The 13,778-nt window shown below is 40.3% G+C and overlaps 1 protein-coding gene across 13 annotated transcripts in view; it reads right to left on the bottom strand.

Annotated features, from left to right (window-relative positions):
• The window catches only part of KIAA1217, a 458,082-nt gene that overhangs the window by 272,876 nt on the left and 171,428 nt on the right, over positions 1 to 13,778 (bottom strand). Inside the window, exon 1 of one of the 13 annotated variants that reach the window (XM_079770406.1) lies at positions 10,404 to 10,515. The exons of 11 other annotated variants lie outside the window; for them this stretch is intronic. The gene's annotated coding sequence lies outside the window, so the exon portion shown is untranslated. Of the gene's footprint in view, positions 1 to 7,836; positions 8,111 to 10,403; positions 10,516 to 13,778 lie in introns of those variants that run through there. One more of the 13 variants, XM_079770392.1, reaches the window with a different exon arrangement.

Raw genomic sequence — 13,778 nt, forward strand, 5'->3', positions numbered from 1 at the left:
AAGTACAGTGAGAACTTTTGCAATCGCACATAAAAATATTGGCAACAGCCCTAACCGGTTTGGCTCAGTGGATAGAGTGTCGGCCTACAGACTGAAAGGTCCCAGGTTCGATTCCGGTCAAGGGCATGTACCTGGGTTGTGGGCACATCCCCAGTAGGAGGTGTGCAGGAGGCAGCTGATCGATGATTCTCTCTCATCAATGTTTCTAACTCTCTATCCCTCCCTCTCCCTTAAAAAATCAATAAAATATATATATTTTTTAAAAATTGGCAACAAATCCGGGCCACAGAAGTAAGGGAGTAAGTGTGTTTGGGGTTTATCATGCAAAACATGTGAGCAACACCATTTTATGAACGGAGATCTATGAACACCGCTCATTTCTCCTCTGGGATGAATTCTAAAGGTTTGCTCATGAGGGCAGGTTTCTGAAGAAGGAATTTGACTGAGGCATGCAGCTTTCCGCCTCTAGTGCCAGGAAGAGGGTTGCTTAATAAGCACATTCTTGACGGGCCAGCTCCAGGCTTGACTTGAGAGGTACCTCAAACAAGTAGCAAAACCGACTGCTGTTCCAACCTCCTCAGTTTCTTCAAGTCCACCCTTTGGGGTAACGTTGGAATGGCAGAAACGGTAAGCATTGTGAAAAAAAGAGCGGGAGGCTACAGAGGCAAGAAGGAAATCATTCCCTGAGTGATTACATTGTTTGGAAACCCACTTTCGTAAAATGAACAAGATTTCAAAGCGAACACCTCAGGCATGCTATCAAAATGCCCCAGGCTTGCGTCAGAATTGCGGTGTCCAAATCCTCTGGTTGCCCAAAGAACCAAGTCTCTAGAGACCTCTGAGCCTTAGTTTCCTTATTTATATGGATTCGTTTTTATGGTTTTATTAGAGGTCTGGATGAGAAAATTTATGCGAAAGTTTCTGGCATATAGGAAGTGATTTACTCATTGGCAATCTAGTCCTTATAATTATATTCTCTTGAGCTTAAATTATGGCTTTCCCCCTTTTGCACATCACAGCCACTACTGTACCTGTTTTCCTCCACGCATAGTTATTCATCATTATTTTATAAGTTTACCAACTAATGTCAAGCATATATGTTTATTCACAAAATACCACATTCAGAGACATTTACTTTACATATATTCCCTTTTGCAACTATTTGCAATTAACTGCAGAACTGAGATACTTTATGAAGTAGAAAAAGAATGTATCTTGGGAAAACATGTTGAGAAAGAGAAAGGAATAAGTCTAATTACAGTAAAAATATGTACTGATTGGTGCAAAAGAAATGTATGTATCAAATCTACTTCACTTGTGGTTCTGATGCACTCTGTGCATCTAAATTAAAAAGTAGTTGGAGTTCAAAATAATGTCTGAAACTTTCTTCAGTGATTCTGAATTATAAAGGTATTGCTTCTTTTCTTTCAAAAGGCATCCTATGATTCTATTCTTGACTTGTCTTGCTGTAGAAAATAAAAAGTATTTCAAATAGAAATATTCTGTGTATTAAAGTTTGTTTTCATTTAGGAAACTGAATCATAGTTATATAGTTATATACTTCATATGAAAGCCTAAGTACCCCTTATCCAAAACGGATTCCCGTAACTTGGCAAAGGAGGAAGTTTTGCTGTAAACTTGAACTTGAAGTGAATGTTTTATACAATGGGGAAGAAGATACCCAACAACCTGGGAAGGTGAATTTACTGCTTTTGTTGAAATTTTCAGGCAGCTTAAATATATTTGTTCAAAACACACCTGGTACTCAGAACCCCAAACAGCATTTATTTAGAAAAGTGGATCCTGACTGGAATGAACTGGTTGAGGGAAGATTCCATGGCTGGAAATGAAACTACTAATGTCATCAGAGTGACTGCTCCAGGGAAGACAGACAAAAAGAGAATCCCTTTCTTCCTCAAGAAACAACTGTCAGCGCACAAATATGCTTCCTGATTGGTTGTGCGATGAACAAAGTCCCTTTTGCCGCCTACCTGGCAACTGCTGGCCTCCCTTGGAAGAATACACATTATATTCCAGGGCAACTGTTTTCTTACAACTAGTTTCTGAATTTTAAAGCATTATCCTATCTAATAAAAGGGTAATATGCAAATTAACCATCACTCCATCACAAAGATGGTGGCGCCCATAGCCACAAGATGGCGGCGCCCAGTCCTCTCAGCTCCGCTGGAGTCCCCCAGTCCCAGGGGTGGGTGTGGCCACCGAGAGCAGGTAGTGTGAGCAGCCTGATGGAATGCTTGCTTCGTTGCTACAGTGATGAGGCAAGCGTTCCACCCTGGCCGCGGAGGGCCTCTGGGTCATGGAGAGCCTCTGGGCCGTGGCCAGCCCCGCAGAGAGCTACTGGTGCATGGATTCGTGTGCAGGGCTACTAGTATATATGATAAAAATAGAAGTAGTAGAGAAGTCCAGAAATAAAAAAATAAAAGCTTTTGTCCTCACTAGCTCATTAATCCTTCTCTCAGTTTATTAGGCACCATTCTAGAAATGTTTAATGTATAGATGAGCACATAGAAAATAATGGATATGTTCTTCATTCAAATAGGATTCAGCCTTTTTAAAATAAAAGGGATCACTATCTATGCTGCTGTCTAATTTGTATTGTTTATTTAATATAACTTGGTTATGTGTCCATACCTTCACGTAGTGTCTATTTCATATATTGTCATAACTGCAGGGACCTGTATTTTCTGAATGTGCCATAACATACTCTCAAACATTCACAGTGACAGAAGAAATTGGTAAGACTTTTTGAGAGAAAATTGGGCACTACCATTCAACACCAGTAATCCTAGTAAACTAGTAGTAATAGACTAGTAATTTGACATCTAGAAATTTGTACTTCAGATTTGCTGACACATGCACATTTACACAGAAGGTCATTGCAGCTGTGTTTATAACGGGGAGAAAAAAGAAGCAATCGAAAGAGGTCAAGTTAAGATATTATGGGGCTACTACTGTAATTGCTCTGAAAGGAGAATAGTTTTAAATCAGCTTGTGCTGTTCTCACATCATAAACACAGACACATGCATGCGTGCACGTGCATGCGCGCACACACACACACACACAGGCACACACACTCCACAGAGGAGAAACAGAAAATTGTCCTTAACGAGGCAATTTGCTGGAGTCGATTTCTTCTGCAGGCTTAAAACTGAAAGAGGATTCAAATAAAGTTACAGGTAAAGATGAAGAGAGCCCATGCAACCTTTCCTTGAGCAAAATTCAAACAGATGATATTTTTTTAAATTGATCCCTTGGAACAGAGCACGTGTCCCTCCCTAATGACTGCTACAACCACGTGCATTGACATCCACGTGACATTCTCAGGGGTATTTACAAACATTCTTAGTGCAAAGACCGAACATACCCAACATGTGAATCTGTTTCCCCAGCCATTCCAAAACACGTGCGGGGCAGCAGCCTGCTTTGCTTCTAAGTGGCAAGTAGTAAGGCCAAAGAGAGTCCTATTTGCACAGCTTCCAGTGCCACCGGACGGACCCATCACAATGTCTCTAGGGTGGGCCTTTGCTCCCTCCCTCCTGCGCGATCCCAGTAGAGCACAGAGCAACCAGGCGGTGTGGGCCCGCAGCTCTGAGGACAGTCCCACCATTGGGTTTGTGGGGGCCAAGGTGATCATCTGCACGTACTAACCTAAAAAACTGCTCGCGGGAAACACCATTATCCCCTCTGTTGCTTAGTCATGAGCAGGTGGACAGGTGTGGAGGTGAAGAGTTCCCTGCACTGGCACACAGGGTGGGCAGTGGCGCCGCCATCCAGGACCTAGGGCTGTAAGCGGCCACTGACGCCGCCACCTGCCTTTACCAGCACTGACCGCTCAGGCCATCACACAAAGTCGGCGGGACATTCCTTTCTGTGAGGTCTCTAGAGGACGATTTCTCCGAATGTGTGATATTTCCCTTCTGCCCGTGTCATTCATACAAACACGTAATTCAAAATTCTTTCAGCCTGTAAGTCTGTTGTCTGATGCCAAAGCACGAGGGCTCCTGCCGTTAGGATAAAGCTCACCCCTGTCTCCATCCTCTGTCCTTCCCTGGTCCCTTCCTGAATAAGATTGTCCTGAATTCCACTCTTTCCACCACAGCGCAGGGGTCCCAAGGCCTCCAGCTGCCCGGATGGCACAACTGTCAGCAGAGATCGAGGAGAATTTGCCATACGGGTTTGATAGCACATAGATTTATAACCCCAGAGTCCTGCCTACCTTGACATTATGCCTCCAGAAAAAACAAAAATCTGTCCCCCCATATTGTCTCTCATGAATGGTTAGAAGTTAAAAACAAAGTTAGGAAGTTTATGAAAAGGTCATCGATACTGGAATGACTTCTGAGGAAATTCCACCCTGAAATACGAAATGGCCAGATTCACAGGCATGTTGGGTCACAGTGCTTCAGAGTTCATAACAGCAAGTCCCCAACTCAGGCGTCCTGGGGAATTTTAGCTTCCACTAAATCCCGGCTTTACCTGCTTAAAAATAGGTTGGGGGGAGGGGTGGCGTCAAGCTTGATTACCGCAGGGGGAAAGCCCCTCGGGACTCTCAGAGGCTACACATCAGAAGAGAAGAGCCAGGACATAGTCTGGGAGGGCACCATTTCCCAGGATGACTTTTTTTCTTTTTTAAATAGATTTTTGCAAACTACTTCCCATCAGTTTCGAAACAGGAGTGTTTCTGATCATATTAAATTGATAAATAGCAATGATAAAGCTGAATTGTGAACAACTTCTAGAAAGAGCTTCCCTATTGCATGTAAAAAAAAAAATAACAATAAAATTAAAAAATTTAAAAGAAGAAGAAAGGAAGAGCTTCCCTCACTCTCAAAGGAACCGGGCCCTGTCTGCCTAGGTGGAAGCATATTCCCACTGCCTTTCCTTCTGAAAAAATAATTCCCAGGGGAATGCCCAAGTTTTTAAAAGAGAAAAATGTAATATTTAGAGACCACTAATTCTGTTGCTCAAAGGCGTTTTAAATTTTGAGGCTACATTTTATTTGGAATCTGAGTAAACCTACATATATTCTTCACTGGGAAATCTGTGCAACCAGTAAGTAATGGAGGCAGGACTCGAATCCAAAAATGTGGTTCTTGGATCACTGTGCATCCCGTGCTTTTGACGCAACCAACCTTCACTGAACCCGCTGGGCACAGAGCAGATTTCTAGATGCAATCACCACTTCTTAATCAACAGGTCATTTCTGAACAATACAACAATTAAGTGTAATGAAAGGCTTTATTGGACTTCTAAAACATGGTATGTGGGTAAAGAAGATAAATGTGTGAGAACATTCATTGGCGATTTTGAACCTATTTGGAATGCTGGCATCCTACAGCTATTTGATTTCATTACTCTTTTCTACTTTAAACTTGCTGCTTTGTGGTTCATATTTGGAATATAAACTTTGAATGAAATAAATATTTGCTTTCAGACTCATAGATTTTTGCCCTTGAGGTAACTAGAGCGTTTTCCGGTGCTCCAGACCTGGCTGGGAGCTGGAGTCCCCACCACAGCCGGATGCCATTCACCACGTTGCAATAATGTACACAGAACCCGGGACAGGGCGAGGTCAGCCTCGGCAGCTCGGAGATCAGAACATCTTAAAATCCCACCCAATAAGCCTACCCAGTACCCCTGCTAAGAGCCTTCTTCCAGGAGTGTGGAATCTGAACAATTCTGACCAGTCTGATGTGGAAAACTTGGAAAAATGGAAAAAGTCATCAGGAAAATCCTGGAATTAATAGAGTACTTTTTCCCTGGCTAAAAACACTGCTGCTAAAAATAACACAATGAAAAACATATTTCTTTCTTACATACAATGGACATAGACTATAATTATGGCTGTTTGGGTCTGGGATGTAGACAAGGAGGGGAGGTGTCAAGGTCTAGAATATAAAAGGAAAAAGGCAGTGTGTCCAGCCCCTTGCTTCCTGGTGTGAGTCCCACAGCCCTTGGTGCCTCGGTTTCCTGCTCAGGATCCCTGTAACTGGTAAACCTGACTCTTCTGCGGAACCAAGAGACATCAGAGGCAGGTAAGAGTTAAAATTGTATGTCTGTAAAGTAACTGGGGCTCCTATCAATTGGTGCCAGTAAAAAGTAAATTAATCCCACTTCCAAAGCATACCCAGAGAAAGTATCACAGACGTAATTAATGTAAAACCACGACTATCCTGGCTCCTTTGAAACACTTAATATTTTGCTTTTTAATTAATTTATAGAAATAATCGTTGCTGCTGGGAGTTATTTAAGTGACACATTGATTTTTTTCTAGACCTCTAAAATGGAAAAAAAATAACAAGAAAATGTAGAAGGGATGTGTATTGTGTTGCATAGTTCAGTATCTCTCTGAGCCACCGTTTTTCATCCGTAAAGGAGGAATAAAACGATTCTGCTAATTTTACTGGGCTGATGCAATGATAAGAAAAAGTAAAGGATGTGAAAACATTTTATAAATAGTCCAGTGCCACATGAGTAGTGAATAAAAACAATCGTTACCATATGGAGCATGAATGCTGAGACCTGCGCTACAAAGATGTCATTTCATCCTCACAACACCGCTATCGTCACCCCTATTTTTTGAGGAGAAAACCGAGGCTTAAAGACATTATTTTCCTTTCCCAAAGTTATCCAGGTAGTAAGTGGTGAAGCCAGGACTCAAAACCCAGGCATTCTGATTGAGGAGGACAGTTCTTTTGTCACTCAACTGTGCTGCAACCACTGTGGTAACACAACAATCTAATATGAGTATCGACTAATCCACATTATCTGACTACAACCTTCAGGAGGTTCGCAGTATTACCTACTCGAAAGTTTTAAAAATATTTTACTGCCTGCCCATTTGCTCCTAAATAGTTTTGGTTTCAAAAACCCAAATTCCCTTTTCGCAGGTACCTTTAAATGCTTCTTAACCCTGTGCTTTAACCTTACCCGGTGTGTGAAAAGAAGCAAATATGTTTTTCGTTTCTTTGTAAGCTTGCTGGGCCTAACTCCTCACATCACAGCCTGATGTCCCCAAACTAACCCCTTTCAGTCAACTCTGCAGGTGTAGAGCTGCCGTGAGTGATTTTTATCACATCTATTTCACTGGTAAGACTGTTCACTCGGTCTTACTAGTAACTGAGGCAAACAAAACCCATACCACCACCGAAGCGAGGGTTCCTTTCTGAAGCAATGCTTGAAAAACTGCCTTTACCAACCATTGCCTGCACCCTAGAAACCTTCATCTGCATTTTCAGAATTTATAAGTACTGATTCCCTCAAGTCCAAAAACTGATGTCTCAAACAGCATATTTTTCTATAGAAAATGCTTCTCTGAGAAAAGTCTACAGGCACACACCAAAAAAGTGCAGCGGTCATAAACCTGACTGTTTTTGTAATATTCCCCGGGTTTTATCTTTAGCACTTTAGAACTTGAAAATACAGAAATACAGGTAGTCCCAATTCAGGTCTGTTCTAAGAGCTTTTAAAAATCTGAAAATAATCCACAAGTACACATAGTATCTCAAGTCTCAGAGCGTCCTTCTAACCTTTATCGAAGGCACTTTTTATAGCATTATTTACAGGGTATAATCAGCATAATGCATAATGCACCACTTGTTTTCAGCTCTATTCAAAAATCTCAGTTCTTTCAATTAAAAACAAAACAAAACACAAAACCCTGAAAAAAAAAACAGCCCGAAGCACAACCATTCCATGTGGGAAAGCTGTGCTATTGATTCCGCTCTTCCTGCCAAGAGAACAATGCAGAGAAAAAGACCTCAATGTTCCAAACAATTTTTGGCAATAACTCGGAAGAAAAAATGCATATTTACCTGTACTCTGAGCTCCACAGGTGAGGCAGCAGTTACAGTCGAAAAGCTAATTCTTCTTCTGGAAGTCCTTAAAGGATTCCGGGGTCATCCTTCCGAGCTGTCAGGTAAAGCCCCCTCCATGTCTCTCTACTGTTTTCTTTTGCCGCGTTTCCCCCCAGTGGAAACTCTTGTCATTTGCATAAAACCTACTTCTAGCCTATAGGACTTTTTGAGTAGCTACTTGTTAAATTGGCTGTCTTGACATGCTCTTTCAAGCATGACATCACAAATCTCCATGGAAACTCTAACCCCACTTTTCTATGTGCCAACATTACCTGTCAGGCAAAGACTTAAACAATCGTCTGAAATTGTTCATTAATGAAACCTTTTTAGGGGCTTTGGATCTCTGCACAGTATAATTTGTGCTGTCGGCAAAAACTTAGCCAAGAATGATGGCTTCATTTTCAAAGCCTGCGCTGTTTTGTAGAAAACAATGATCAAAATTATAGGCATTCGTTAATCTGCCCCTCCCTGTCTAACAATGCACTTAATCGGTTGAAGAAAAACCTACAGTGGCACAGTGCCTCTCTGTGAAGGATAAAGTTACGTTGAAAATGTAGGTTTTGAAAAACCTTCAATCAATACTCCTAAGGTTTTCTACTCTGCTCTCCAGTAACCCCTTCCTACATTTACCAGTAAAACTTGCAAAACAGGTTCCTCGCTGAAATGAGTGTGTGCATTTTCCCTTGGCCTCTGGCTAGCAGAGGTAGTAGGAGAAGGAAGGTGTTGAGAATTTTTTTAACTCTTTCCTAACATACATCTTTCGCATGTTTGTCCTAGCTTGCATAAATTACGAGAGTAACATCAAAATCAGTGTTCTTCACTTTTCTTGGGAATGGTCAACAGGCTCTAAGATATTCAGTCCTTCCTTCATTCACTTTTCACTGTCTCTGATGTGATAGAATCCCTGATGTCTGCATAAAGCTTTAGGCATAGTTCTACCAAATCTGTGCCCAACCTTTGTTGGTGACACTGGGGCTCAGCCCTCTTCCTCTCAACTCTAAATTTGCTGCAGACACACCCAAGTCCAAGACTGCTTACCTGGAAGCACCAGAAAGGTTGGAATGGGACTTGCTCCAAACCCATGAGAGTTTATAATGTTATCAAACGGCTAGCAAACGCCGTAGCAGAGAGTTCAGAGCTGGGAAGCACTTTAAGGCAGCCTCCTGCAGCATCTGCTACAACATCGCAGTCTCAGAAGCTGCTTGAGCTTGCCACAGATCTGCTGCAAACCTCAGTCAGAGAGCAGAGATCAAGGTGCATGCAGAGTGACCCCAGGTAAAAACAGAATGGCTCTTTCCACAGAAGGAATTGTAAATGCTTCCGGTCCCTTCCTCTGACTGTCCTGGGAATTCTGCACTGCCACAGTTCACAGCCAACAGATGGGACATTACCTTCCAAGAAAACCAAGAACTAGCCTGATTTGGCAGCCCCGAGTTGAAACCCTCCTCAAAGGCAAGACTATTGTCAGAGATTCAATTACTGTCCCTGTGAGATGAAAATACATCCAGACGAAGCCCGCACTTGTGCTGTACCCAGTGGGGCACAAACACAACGGGAAACAAACAAAAACAAGATATAACCAAAGCTAAGCTTTATTCCGTTGAAATCTGAAAATGGGCTGGAGCACTATTCAACTTATTCCTCTGAGTTCCATTAGATAGAGGAGTCTGCAAAAGTTGATTCAGCAGTCAGAGTGGTTACCAACTACACGGCATCTTTTCTGCGGGTTATTTAGGAAGCTATAATAGCTTAGCTTTTACTTAGTGAATTCAAGCTTGGAAAAGAGACTGAGAAGAGTCAGAATCCTAATGTCAGGTAAAGTGGAGATAGGGAGATAACTCAGTTGTAACAGCAACCTGATTAGCCCATTCATGGGCAGGCAGGCAAAGGTAAAGACTTACAGAGTAATTTGTAACTAGTGATGATATCATTGTGGTGATGTGAGGATCTTGAAATAGTTAGAGTGGGGAAAGTTTTGAAGAACAACCATCTCAGCAAATAGGACAATACATATTGGTTGTGGGGGGAGGGGGGCAGGGGCGGAGCAGAAATGCTAAGATTTGCTTAGAGGTGACCAGTCCAGTAATGACTTTTCCTAAAGTCCCTAAATGAAATTAATAAAGCTAACAAATTAGCTTTAATAACATTGTGATTTGCCTGACAGCAACTGAGTACCACACTAACCAAATCAGAGCCATGAGTCATGTAGCTGGAGTATTTTATTTCTAAATTTAGCAACATCAGAGATATCTCTGTTTGACTTGGATAGCAAATAAGATTCTTTCTCTTGGATTTGTTTCATCAAAACTAGTTTATAACAGAAAACTGCTCACTGAAAAAAGCCCATGAAAATATAAAAATACAAATAATTGGTGAAAGAGGTTGGAGTTAACCATTTATGGCATGAATTTATGGCATGAATTCTGAAAAACATGAATTATGCCCTAGCTGGTTTGGCTCAGTGGATAGAGCATCAGCCTGCAGACCAAAGGGTCCCGAGTTCAATTCCAGTCAAGGGCATGTACCTTGGTTGCAGGCTCCTCCCCGGCCTGGGCCCTGGTCGCGGCTCATGCAGAAGGCAAACAATCAATGTGTTTCTCTTACATCGATGTTTTTCTCTGTCTTTTCCTCTCTCTTTCCCTCTCCCTAAAAACAATGGAAAATATCTTTGGATGAGGATTAACAAAACAAAACAAAACAAAACAAAACAAAACAAAACAAAACAAAAAAACACATGAGTTAGAAGTTGTCATGTAGAAAAGAAATACTGCTTTGAATAGAAAAAAGCAGTACTTTTGTAATTAAAATAACCAATCCTTACTTCATGTAAGCCTCACTACAATAAATAGTATGATGCAAGAATATTTAATATCCCCCATGTTACAAAGGGAGAAAGTGAGCCACAGAGAAGTTAGGTAATTTGACCCATTGTACGCCATAAGCATCTGTAGACCTTACAGAGTAAGGACCTTCCCACATGCCAGGCGTGTCTACAAAAAAAAGCAATTTTTTTTCCTAAGTGGCAGCCCTGACCAACTTTAAAATCATTTTTTGTGAGAGTTTTCAGCTGAAAATATTCAAGAACATTCGAACTGTGCGTAATACATTTATTTTTATAATATTCATTGCAAATTGATTTTTTTTAATTAAATTCAAAATATCATGGCGTGTGGGGATGGTTTCCATTTTGGACATGTGGCAGTTAACTGGTTGAATAAGTTTAGACGGCTACTAATTGTTGGAGTATTGATTTGAACTCAGGCAGACCCAAGATTTGAACCCAAAACACACATGCTTAACCCTAGTTTAATAAAATTGCTCATCATTGGAGATACTAAAATCTTAACTAAACTAAACCATGCTGAAAGAATTTATTTAGTAAACTAATCTGAAAGTACATATGAGATTGCAAAGGGTAAACCGAGACCTTTGCAGATCCTCCCAGATATACCAAGTCAACAGATGGGACGGGGTCTGGAATAGTCCAGACCGGGATAGTCTGTCAGCACAACAGCAACAGCAGAGCAGTGGTATTTATTTAGCTTTAAGCTCTATGGAGGCCTGCAAGGACGGCACAGGGGCGGATTAACATGTTACAAATCATAACCCCAGGACAAGCAGATCACTAGGATACAGAGAAGACTAATGAAACAGCAGACACTCAGGAAATGTCTGCAACCTGAAGTTCTGATCTAAAGAAAAACTGACAAACGCTAAAAAGAAAAAAAACACGCATACATTTTTGTATGTCAAATATCACCAAAAGAATGGGGACACTGGAGTTTCTCAGTGAAGTAATGGAAACCAACTGTGGTAATTAACTGCCTAATGCCGAGTCCTTGAACTTTGGCTGTTTTTATTTGTAGTTATTGTTCCCTTTGGAAATTATCCATTCACATTTAGTAAACTTTTTCTGTGGTGCTGAGGTAATGGTTAATTATGTGTCAAACACCAGTTTGGATGTTGCTGGGAAGGTATCTTTTAGATGTGATTAATATTGAAGCCAGCTGATGATGAGTCAAGCGGATTACCATCCATATGTGGGTGAGCCTTGTTCAATGAGTCGAAGGCCTTACCAGCAAAACCTTAGAGCTCCCAAAGAAAAAATTCTGCCTCAAGACTGTACACACAAACCCTGCCCGTTTCTACCCTGCAGATCTTAGACTCAAGGCTGCGACATCAACTCTTACGTGAATTTCCAGGCTGCCGGCCTGCTTTGCAGATTGCAGATTTGCCAGTTCCTACAATTTGTGTGAGCCAATTCCTTAAACCAAACCAATCTCTCTCCCTCTCCTTCATTCTCACTCTCACTCTCTTCTCTGACCTACTGGTTCTGTTTCTCTGGGGAACCCTGACTAACAGTGCAGAGAACGCCAAGTTGTAACTGTTCAGTCATGTTCTCTGGCTGAGGTTCCATGCCTCTTCTACATCCAACTTCCTGGCAGTCGTTTTCCCTTGGAGCACCTACTGTCATTTCAAATACAGCTTGTCGAGACTGAAACTCAAGTAATTGTTTAGTATTTCCTGCGCATGTCTGTATTTAATAAAGAAGAATAGACATATTTGCTGTCAAATTAAGTTGAAGGAATTTAATCAAATTCATTGGTTATTACAGTAGATATCAATGGATTGAATTTTCCCATTAAAAAACAAAGACTAATAGAGTGGGCTAAAAAATCAAAACCAAGTTATATGTAGTTTCTAATAAACATACCCATTTTGATAAACAACAGTTGAGAATAGATGGTTAAATGTACCAGAAAAAAATGCAATCAAAAGTGAAGCAAGAATGACAATACTAATTTTTTAAAAGTTAACAAACATTAAAAAAAAAAGAGGTCATTTGGTAATGTAAAAAAAAAATACCCTCCATAATTTATGGAGAAGGAACGATCATCCATAAAACTGTTTGCAACAATAACAAATAAACTAAAAAAAAACATACAGCAAAAATACTTAGGAATGCAAGACCAGGAAAACAATACAATTATAGTGATATACTTTATTATACTTTGTTCAGAACTGAATAGCACTAAAAGAATAAAATAGGGGCTGAAAAGAAATGAATGATACAAACAACAAACCTTACATATATATGTAATACATATAAAATAGATAATTTTTATGAATATTCATGGAAACTTACAAACATTGATTTTGTACTTGACAATTCATAAGAAAAAAGTTTCAACAAGTCCTTAAACAAACTGAAAAGTAGAAATTATACAGACTTCACTCTGATCACATTAAAAAAATTCTAAATAATGCTAATCTCAACTACTTGGAAATGAAATGTATCTGAGCATCCCTGAACTCCAAGAGAAAAATCAAAACAAAAAAATTTCAACTTTCTTTAAAGCAAAGAAACAGGAACTATTTCATATAAAATTGAAGGACACAGCCCAAGCTGATGTCAGGAATTATATGCCCTTAAATGCCTTCATTATCAAACAATAAATACTCAAAATGAATAAACATACTACTCATTTAAAAAAATAATAATAAAAGACAACAAATATAACTTTAACAACTGGAAAAAAAGCAATTAATTATGATAAAAGTAAACAGTCTGAAAAAGATAAATGTAAACTGACTCTCTGAAAATTTTAATAAAAAAGATAAGCCTGAGAGAGTGCAAACAAGACATTTGCTCTCTAGCAGCTTATACGGCCCTAAACTTCTTTGTACTTAACCAGAAGTAAAACAGATGCTGTATGAAGAAATTGGAGAGAGAAGCATGGAAATGAGATGCATACAAGCTGGATTTGGAAGTGCAGTGGTCCTCACACTTTGGTATAGAAGAATGTTCTGGTGCAGTTGAAATGTTTAAAAACCAAAAGGAACGAAAGAAGGAACAAAGGAAGGGGTGTGGGGAGATAGAGGGAGGGCAAAGAATGCAA

The sequence above is a fragment of the Cnephaeus nilssonii genome (assembly GCF_951640355.1).
Source record: "Cnephaeus nilssonii genome assembly, chromosome: 1".
In the NCBI taxonomy this organism is placed as follows: Eukaryota; Metazoa; Chordata; class Mammalia; order Chiroptera; family Vespertilionidae; genus Cnephaeus; species Cnephaeus nilssonii.